Raw genomic sequence first — 9,888 nt, forward strand, 5'->3', positions numbered from 1 at the left:
GCATCTTTACATAAAATTTTCATTTCTGTAAATGAGAGATAAAGGAACCTCTCACTTGTCTGACAGAGATGTTATTAACAGTCTTTGATGATAGAAATTCATAGACATACTATTAAAGGCTGCATTTAACACCACATGCCCTTCCCAGAACAAAACAACAACATGCCCACACACACAACAGAGATTATTGCACACATACTAAGTGTCTTCCCAGTGGTGGTGAGGAAGGAGAACTAAATCTTACACTTCCTGGTCGTCCGGAGAATGCAGCAGAACAGCTGCAGAGGAACTCAGCCTCCAAAGATAAGAAAGAAATTTAAGAGAATACTAAACAGGAATAACTTCAAAAAAGAGTGTAACAAATAATATCATTCTAGTTTCTTAAGAAACATAATATTAACTTTGTATGATTTTGTTTGCATGTTAGCTAAAAAAATCCCCCCCCCAATATCTGTAACTGTAACCAAGCACAAATATGTCTTGTTAGACTAGTATAAAAGAGCTTTGTGAAAACAACTTGTGGGGGCTCAGTGCTTTAAAGCTTATCGCCTCCTGAGTCTCCACCAGCTAATAAAGTTCCTTCCTCTGTACTCTTGGTATGAGAGTCTTTTGGTTTTGATTTGCCTTCCTACAACAGTGGAGCTCATCTTTATCTTATGACTCCCTACCTGCCTGTGTCCTTAAGACTTTGGGAAGAATGCCAAGGACCATTGTGTTTAGTAAGGGGTAGTTAGTGTCTGTATACTTCAAAACATCATGTTATACATGACAAAAACACATATATACAATTGTATCTGTCTGTTTAAAAATAAATTAGATGGGGGCGGCACCTGTGGCTCAGTTGGTACGGCGCTGGCCCCATATACCTAGGGTGGCAGGTTCAAACCCGGCCGGCCAAACTGTAACAACAACAAAAAAAAATAGCCAGGCATTGTGACAGGCAACTGTAGTCCCAGCTACTCGGAGGCTGAGGCAAGAGAATCGCCTAAGCTTAGGAGTTGGAGGTTGCTGAGAGCTGTGATGTGACAGCACTCTACGAGGGCGATAAAGTGAGACTCTGTCTCTACTAAATAAATAAATAAATTAGATGGTGTCCTGGAAGTGACGCAAGGCCGCCCTGCCCCTCTTCCTTTCACGCAGTTGTTGCCCCGTAGGTTCCTGTAGGGAAGTGGCAGCAGAGGCGGCCAATAATGCCTGGGAAACTCCTCTGGGGGGACATTATGGAGCAGAAAGCACCCACTCTTGGAGGAGTCTGAGAGCCAGAAGAAGGAGAGGCAAAAAAGAGTTTTATGGATATCGGGATTTCGGATAAGGAATTATGGACCTATACTTCCCTTATGGGGTTGTTATGAAGATTTAAACAAGGTAAGATGAAAACACATTACACAATGCTGAGTGATAGAAGGAAGTCACCATTATGACTCAGATGAGAAATCAGAAACAAGAGAAAACGGTGTTGTGAATGACTTGGATGCTCCCAAGCCCCAAAAAGCTAAAATGAAAGAGAAGCTAAAAAATGGAGATGCTGAAGAAGGATTTAATAGACTTACAGATGAATTTTCTAAATCTCTTAAGTCAAGAAGAAAAGATCTACCAAATGGAGATATTGATGAATATGAAAAAATCAAAACTAGTATCATTCTTAGATAATTCTACTCATAAATCAAGTGACAATAGACAGGAGGAGACACTAACAGGTGAACCGAAAGAATGAGCCTTCTCAAATTTTCCTGTTTCTGAAGAAACTATAAAGCTTTTGAAAGGTAGAGGGGTAACATATCTCTTTCCTATTCAGGTTAAGACCTTTGGTCCTGTATATGAAGGAAAAGATTTAATAGCTCAAGCACAGACAGGAACAGGAAAGACATTCTCTTTTGCCATCCTCTTGATTGAAAGACTCCAAAGAAATCAAGAAACAATTTTAAAAAGCCACTCACCAAAGGTACTTATTTTGGCTCCAAGAGAATTGGCAAACCAAGTAGCCAAAGACTTTAAAGATATAACTAGAAAGCTCAGTGTGTCATGTTTTTATGGTGAAACGTCATAGCAAAGCCAAATTAATCATATTTGAAACGGTATTGACATCTTGGTTGGGATCCCTGGTTATACTGAAGACCATTTGCAGAGTGACTGATTGGATCTTTCTAAACTGCGCCATTGTGTACTTGACAAAGTGGATCAGATGTTAGATTTAGGTTTTGCTGAGCAAGGTGAAGATATTATTCGTGAATCCTACAAAATTGATTCTGAAGACAATCCTCAGACTTTACTTTTTTCTGCAACTTGCCCACAGTGAGTATACAAAGTTGCAAAAAAGTACATGAAATCCAGATATGAACAAGTTGACCTTGTTGGAAAAATGACTCAAAAGGCTGCAACTACTGTGGAACATTTGGCCATCCAGTGTCATTGGTCTCAGAGGCCAGCAGTTATTGGAGATGCCCTTCAAGTCTACAGTGGGTCTGAAGGAAGGGCTATTATTTTGTGTGAGGTCAAGAAGAATGTAACTGAAATGGCCATGAATCCACACATAAAACAGAATGCCCAGTGTTTACATTGAGACATTGCACAATCACAAAGAGAAATTACACTGAAAGGTTTCAGAGAAGGTAGTTTTCTTTTCTTTTTTTTTGAGACAGATCCTCAAGCTGTCGCCCTGGGTAGAGTGCTGTGGCATCACAGCTCACAGCAATCTCCAACTCTTGAGCTTAAGTGATTCTCTTCCCTCAGCCTCCCAAGTAGCTGGAACTACAGGAACCTGCCACAACACCCAGCTATTTTTTGGTTGTAGTTGTTATTGTAGTTTGGCAGGCCTGGGCTGGATTCGAACCCGCCAGCTCTGGTCTATGTGCCTGGCACCTTAGCCACTTGAGCTATAGGCACCAAGCTAAGAGAAGGTAGTTTTAAAGTTTTGGTGGCAACCAATGTGGCTGCCTGTGTTTGAGACATTCTTGAAGTTGACCTGGTGATTAAAAGTTCTCCTCAGGATGCTGAGTCCTACATCACCACTCTGGATGCACAGGTAGATCTGGCCGGACAGGGATATGTATATGTTTTTATCAACCAAGAGAAAGAGGTCAACTAAGGTATGTGGAACAAAAACAAGAATTACTTTTAAACATGTAGGTGTTCCTTCTACAGTGTATTTAGTTAAATCTAAAAGCATGGATGTCATCAGGTCTCTGGCTTCAGTTTCTTATGCTGCTGTTGATTTTTTTCCAGTCATCAGTTCAGAGACTGATAGAAGAGAAGGGGGCAGTGGATGCATTGGCTGCAGCATTAGCCCACAATTCTGGTGCATCAAACCTTGAACCATGATCTTTAGTCACCTCTGATAAGGGGTTTGTGATCATAACTTTGGAAAGCCTAGAGGAAATACAGGATGTCAGCTGTGCTTGGAAAGAACTTAACGGAAAGCTGAGTAGTAATGCTGTGTCCCAGATTACCAGAATGTGCCTCCTAAAAGGAAATATGGGTGGCTTTGAACACCCATACACTCAGTTACAGAAGGGTTACAGGTAGAGTGGCATGATTCAGACTGGATAGTCTCAGTGCCAGCCAAACTACCCGAAATTGAATATTATGATGGAAACATATCTTCTAATTTCAGACAGAGGAGTGGCTGGTCAGGTGGCTGGTCGGACAGGTCAGGTCGGTCAGGTGGTCGATCTGGTGACTGGTCTGGTAGACAGAATCGACAGGAGAGTCGCTCAAGAAGTCGACAAGATGGTAGAAGACAAAGTGGGAATAGAAATCGATTAAGAGCTTTTCCGCGCCGCTCAGGGAGGGCCCATACAGCGTTGTTCTGGATTCCCACCCTAACTTAAAGGGAAATTTCCACAATGTCCGAAGCCCTTGATGTCCTGCAGATGAAGGAGGAGGATGTCCTCAAATTCCTTGCAGCAGGAACCCACTTAGGTGGCACCAACCTTGACTTCTAAATGGAACAGGACATCTACAAAAGGAAAAGTGATGACATCTACATCATAAATCTGAAGAGGACCTGGGAAAAACTTCTTTTTGCAGCCATGGCCATTGTTGCCATTGAAAACCCTGCTGATGCCAGTGTCATATCCTCCACGAATACTGGCCAGCGAGCTGTGCTGAAGTTTGCTGCTGCCACTGGAGCCACTCCTATTGCTGGCTGCTTCACTCCTGGAATCTTCACTAACCAGATCCAGGCAGCCTTCCGGGAACCTTGTCTTCTAATGGTTACTGATCCCAGGGCAGACCACCAACCTCTCACAGAGGCATCTTATGTTAACCTGCCTACCATTGCTCTGTGTAACACAGATTCTCCTCTGTGTTATGTGGACATCGCCATCCCATGCAACAAGGGAGCTCATTCAGTAGGTCTGATGTGGTGGATGCTGGCCTGGGAAGTTCTCCGCATGCGTGGTACCATCTCCCATGAACATCCGTGGGAGGTCATGCTAGATCTCTATTTCTACAGAGATCCTGAAGAGATTGAAAAGGAAGAGCAGGCTGCTGCTGAGAAAGCTGTGACCAAGGAGGAATTTTAGGGTGAATGGACCGCTCCAGCTCCTGAGTTTACTGCTACGCAACCAGAGGTTGCAGACTGGTCAGAAGGCATGTAGGTGCCCTCTGTCCCTATCCAGCAGTTCCCCATTGAAGACTGGAGTGCCCAGCCTGCCACTGAAGACTGGTCTGCAGCTCCCACTGCTCAGGCCACTGAATGGGTAGGAACCACCACTGAGTGGTCTTAAGCTGTTCTTCCACAAGATCTTAAGATGGAAATAAAGTTGGACGAAAATAAACATCAGTTTAAAAAAAAAAAAGAAATCAATCAAGAAGAAGGGGCCACAAACAGAGTTTTGATTGAATATTGGATAGTCTACCAGTGTGAGCTTGCCTATTTCTGTCTAATCATGTACATTATTGACCAAAAATTAAGTCATCATAGTTGAGGTATATGTATGCTATATGCAAAGAAGTTGCTTATGTTTTTTTAAAAAGTATTTCATAAGAGTGGTTGTAAACAAATCTACTTATCTAGTTATACCTTAGAATTTAAAAAAACCTCCTTTTATTGTCAAAAAACAATTAGATATTTCAGAGAGAATTTAATTGGGAGAAGAGGAAGGAGATGCCAGACAGGTGCAGCACTTAGACAACAGCAGAGATGTGGCTGTGGAACACTCCAGAAGCCCCTTCATTATTAATATGTGTTTGTTGCATCTATTTGAGAATCTGTCTCCTTATCTACCTATCTGGCTAGCTATCACCTAATTATTATTTTAATTCTTTTCAAGAATAGCCTCAGAAGTCTGATTTTTTAAAAAAGGTTACTTCTGAATTTCTTTCTTTCTTTCTTTCTTTTTTTTTTTTTGAGACAGAGCTTCAATCTGTCACCCTGGGTAGAATGCAGTGGCATCATAGCTCACAGCAACCTCCAACCCCTGGGCTCAGGCGAGTCTCCTGCCTCCACCTCCCAAGTAGCTGGGACCACAGGCCCCTGCCACAGCACCCGGCTATTTTTTGGTTGCAGCCGTCATTGTTGTTTGGCAGGCCAGGCTGGATTTGAACCCGCCAGCTCAGGTGTAGGTGGCTGGTGCTTTAGCCACTTTAGCCATAGGTGCCGAGCCCTTCTGAATTTCTTAAGATAATTTTTTTCCCTAAATATTGGATACTTATTTGAAGAGAAAAGCTACTTACCAAATGTGGAGTTGCTTAGTGGACAGTGGATACCAGGACAGCATTTGTGCCAGTGTGTCAGGATCATCTCAGTCTGAGATAAAGGTTTGGGATTCTGTGATCTCATCTCAGTGGGAGGTAATTATCTTTTCACCAGTAATTGCAGTGACAGTGTCTGCATGGAGAGTTGAGATTACCTCTGAGAATATGTGTGGGTGTTGTCAGCTTCTGACAGCTATTAAAAATGAGTAATAAAGACAAACTTTATTGGGTTTGGGTGACTTTATTGTCACCTCTTTCTGGATGGCAGAAAGAGGTAAGAAAACCAACTTCTGAAATAAACAAAATCCCAATGGAAGATAAGCACAAGACACAGAGATATATTATAATAAGCGAGAGAGGAAAACTAAGTACATGTCTACCTAAAATTTTTAATGAATTTAAATAATTTATCTCCAAAATTTGATACCTTTCTATTCCTGTGAGCACAAAGGGCAGCAAAATTGAAGGAAGAGACAGTGAGTCAGTAGAGTAGCAGAGTTTTCAGGATGGTGCAAAAGAACATTAAATCTGTGTTCTTGTATTTGTTGGGTATTTCAACAATTTTTTTTATGCCTTACATGTTTCAGTCATGTTTCAAAGCATATGGGACAGATGTATCAGTGTACAAAACATAAAAGGTAATTTTTCCTCATGAAACCTACATTGTAATTGATGGAAATAGCCAATGAGCAACTCATCTATTTTGTAATTAGCACATTCTGTATGTGATGAGGTAGGGAAACCACGATGGATTGGGTGCAATAGGAAATTGGATCTCCAAGTATGGATTCACAGTGAAGGTGATATTTGAAGAAAATATTTTAAACTGCTGAGGAAGTGCATTTTTATTTCTTACTTTCTAACACTTTCATTATCTTGCCTTCTTGCAATTAGTAGGACTTCCAGTATATATAGAATAAGAATGCAAAGGTCAGCCACCCTCTTTTTGTCATAACTTCATGGGAATATTTTAATAAGGGACTGTGAGACATACTATTTGCTATAGATTTTTTTTTTTTTGAGACAGAGCCTCAAGTTGTCACCCTTGGTAGAGTGCCATGGCATCACAGCTCACAGCAAATTCCAACTCCTGGGCTTAAGCAATTCTCTTGCTTCAGCCTCCCAAGTAGCTGGAACTACCAGGCATCTGCCACATGCTTGGCTATTTTTTGGTTGCAGTTGTCATTGTCATTTGGCAGGCCCAGGCTGGATTTGACCCTACCAGCTCAGGTGTATGTGACTGGCACCTTAGCCACTTGAGCCATTATAGATTTTTTTTTTTTTTTTTTTGAGACAGAGTCTTAAACTGTCACCTTGGGTAGAGTGCTGTGGCATCACAGCTCACAGCAACCTCAAACTCTTGGGTTTAAGCAATTCTCGTGCTTCAGCCTCCCAAGTAGCTGGGACTACAGGTGCCTGCCACAATGCTCGGCTATTTTTTTTGTTATTGTTGTTACAGTTGTCATTGTTGTTTTAGCTGGCCCAAGCCAGGTTCCAATCCACCAGGTTTGGTGTATGTGGCTGGTGCCCTACCCATTGAGCTATGGGTGCCACCCTGCTATAGATTTTTGAAGTTGTTATTTGTAACTTTAATAAAGATCTAGTGTAGCCTCATTTTCACAAATCTATATTTATCCACCTATCATCTATCTAATTATTTTTGAATACATGAAGAGTTGAATGTGGAACACTGTATCCATTAATGAATATTTTAGCATTGGTTTTTTTTCTTTTTTTTTTTTTAATAGCAGGCCCAGGCTGGGTTTGAACCCATAGCATGTATTTCTTTTTCTTTCTTTCTTTTTTTTTTTTAGAGACAGTTGCTCACTTTATTGTCCTTAGTAGAGTGCTGTGATGCCTTCTGGGCTTAGGCGATTCTCTTGCCTCAGCCTCCTGAGTAGCTGGGACTACAGGCGTCCACCACAATGCCCGGTTATTTTTTTGTTGCAGTTTGGCCAGGGCCGGGTTCAAACTCACCCGCCTCAGTATATGGGGCCAGTGCCCTACCCACTGAGCCACAGGCGCCACCCACCATAGCATGTATTTCTTAAATAAATGGATATTATCCTAACATAAGAGCACAATACTCAAAAGCTAGAAGTTTAATATTGATACAGTGGTATTGTGTAATTCAGACTATATTCAAATTTCATCAATTGTCCCATTAAAATGGATTATAGCACTTTTCCAGTCCAGTGCTAAATATACTGAAGTGCATTTACTTCTCAAGTGACTTTAGTCTCTGTTGCTATGAAATTGTTTCTCACCTAATTTTAGATTGCCTTTTTCTTGCTTATTTTTTAGTTGTAGTCTGCTTATTCTGTAAAATTCCCTCAGATGGTGTGTAGTGAGGCACCCTTGTGATTAGGAAGTTTATGTATATTTTGGCAAGGATACAGAAGAAATGATGCCATGTCCCTCTCCATGCATGAGGAAGCACCCTATGTCTGCGTGCACACTTTTGGTGATGTCAACTTCAGTCGCTTTGATACAGTGACAACTCTCAGGTCTCCCTACACAAATGTTGCCATTTTTCCTGTATAACTCTAAGTTATTAGTGAGGAGTTTTAAAAAAATACATAAAATTTCATTTCCTCACCAATTTTTCATTCTACTTGGTTGACCAGCAATTGATGGTTATCTAACCGGTCAGTTTGTTTATATTTTACTTGGCATTCTACAGTTACATAGAATTTTCCTTCCCCCTTAATGATTGAGTTACTGATTCATGCATTTGTATTTCTGTGAACCCACGGATATTTTGTTTCTTTAACCAAAATTAAGGAGGTATAATTTCTAATTAATAAAATACAAAGCAATAAAATTCACTAACTCATAGTGTACATTTTAGTAAGTATTGACAAATGTATATGTCCTGTGACTACCACCATAATCATGACACAGATTCCCAGTACTCTATAGGGATTCCTATACTTTGTGCATTCTTTCACTCTACTTTTTTCCATTTCTAGATTTTCTTCAATAACTTTGAAGGGTTGACTAGGTGCTGACATGTACATAGCTTCCCAAGGGAAGTACTTCAAAGGTGACCATAGTATATTCAGCAATGAGGTATGTAGCCCTTTTTCTAGGATGAGTTCACAAACTTAACTGTTGGAGCTTTGTATGTTCATATACATGAACAAGTTTATTTGGAAGGACAAAAAGGGAAAACCAAAAACCCCACTCATCCATTAACAGATGAATAAATAAACTAATAGTGCTATGTCCATACAATAGAACATTATTCAGAAATAAAAAAATGAACTATACACACCTGCAACTTGGATGATACTAAAAACAATTATGAATTGTGAAACCAAATATCATTAAACAGCTTAATATTCCAATTGTATAAAATTCTAGAAAATGAAAACTAATCAGATATGAAAGTAAGCATATCAGTGGTTTCCTGGCAGTCCAAGGAACAGTGAAGGATAAATATGGGAATGACAAACATGTTTAGTATCATGATTATGATGGTTTCATGGTTTTATATACACATTAAAACTTACCAAGATGTACATTTAAAATACATTTATTTTACTTCAAATATCAATTACAATTCAATCAAGTTTTAAAAGAAATACCTCCACATGAAAATCTAAATCTCCCCCTTTTGCCACCCTATGGTTAATTACACCATCTTTTCTCCTCTATGAAAGGGGAGAATAGTGAGAGTAGTGAGACAGGGAACTGACAAGTACTGTTTTGGGTACAGCCAGCATTGTCTTGGGCATTGCTGCAGCAGTACCTAACTGAGTTAGAAAGTCTTTTTTTTTTTTAATTTTTTTGAGACAGAGCCTCAACCTGTCACCCTGGGTAGAGCGCTGTGACATCACAGCTCATAATAACCTCCAACTTCTGGGCTCAAGCGATTCTCCTGCCTCCACCTCCCAAGTAGCTGGGACTACAGGTGCCTGTCACAACACCCGGCTATTTTTTGGTTGTAGCCATCATTGTTGTTTGGCGGGGCCAGGCTAGAATTGAACCCGCTAGCTCAGGTGTATGTGGCTGGCGCTTTAGCTGCTTGAGCCACAGGCGCAGAGCCAGTCAGGAAGTCTTTTTTTTTTTTTAATTACATGCAATTGCTTATTAACATTTAGAAATTCCACTAAGTTCATAGCATTACCCACAATAAGCTTTAATAATGAACTATGCCTTATGAAAATGCATCAAATCACTAAAATT

The 9,888-nt window shown here is 40.4% G+C and overlaps 2 pseudogenes across 1 annotated transcript; both read left to right on the plus strand.

Annotated features, from left to right (window-relative positions):
• Positions 1-1,190: 1,190 nt before the first annotated feature.
• LOC105887519 lies at positions 1,191-4,843 on the plus strand (annotated as a pseudogene).
• On the plus strand, positions 3,833-4,762 carry LOC100946856 (annotated as a pseudogene). The gene has a single exon (XR_001161509.2). The product of XR_001161509.2 is annotated as a 40S ribosomal protein SA pseudogene (transcript).
• Positions 4,844-9,888: the final 5,045 nt, after the last annotated feature.

Source organism: Otolemur garnettii, unplaced genomic scaffold, assembly GCF_000181295.1.
Source record: "Otolemur garnettii isolate 467f Iridium unplaced genomic scaffold, OtoGar3 scaffold00091, whole genome shotgun sequence".
NCBI classification, from domain to species: domain Eukaryota; kingdom Metazoa; phylum Chordata; class Mammalia; order Primates; family Galagidae; genus Otolemur; species Otolemur garnettii.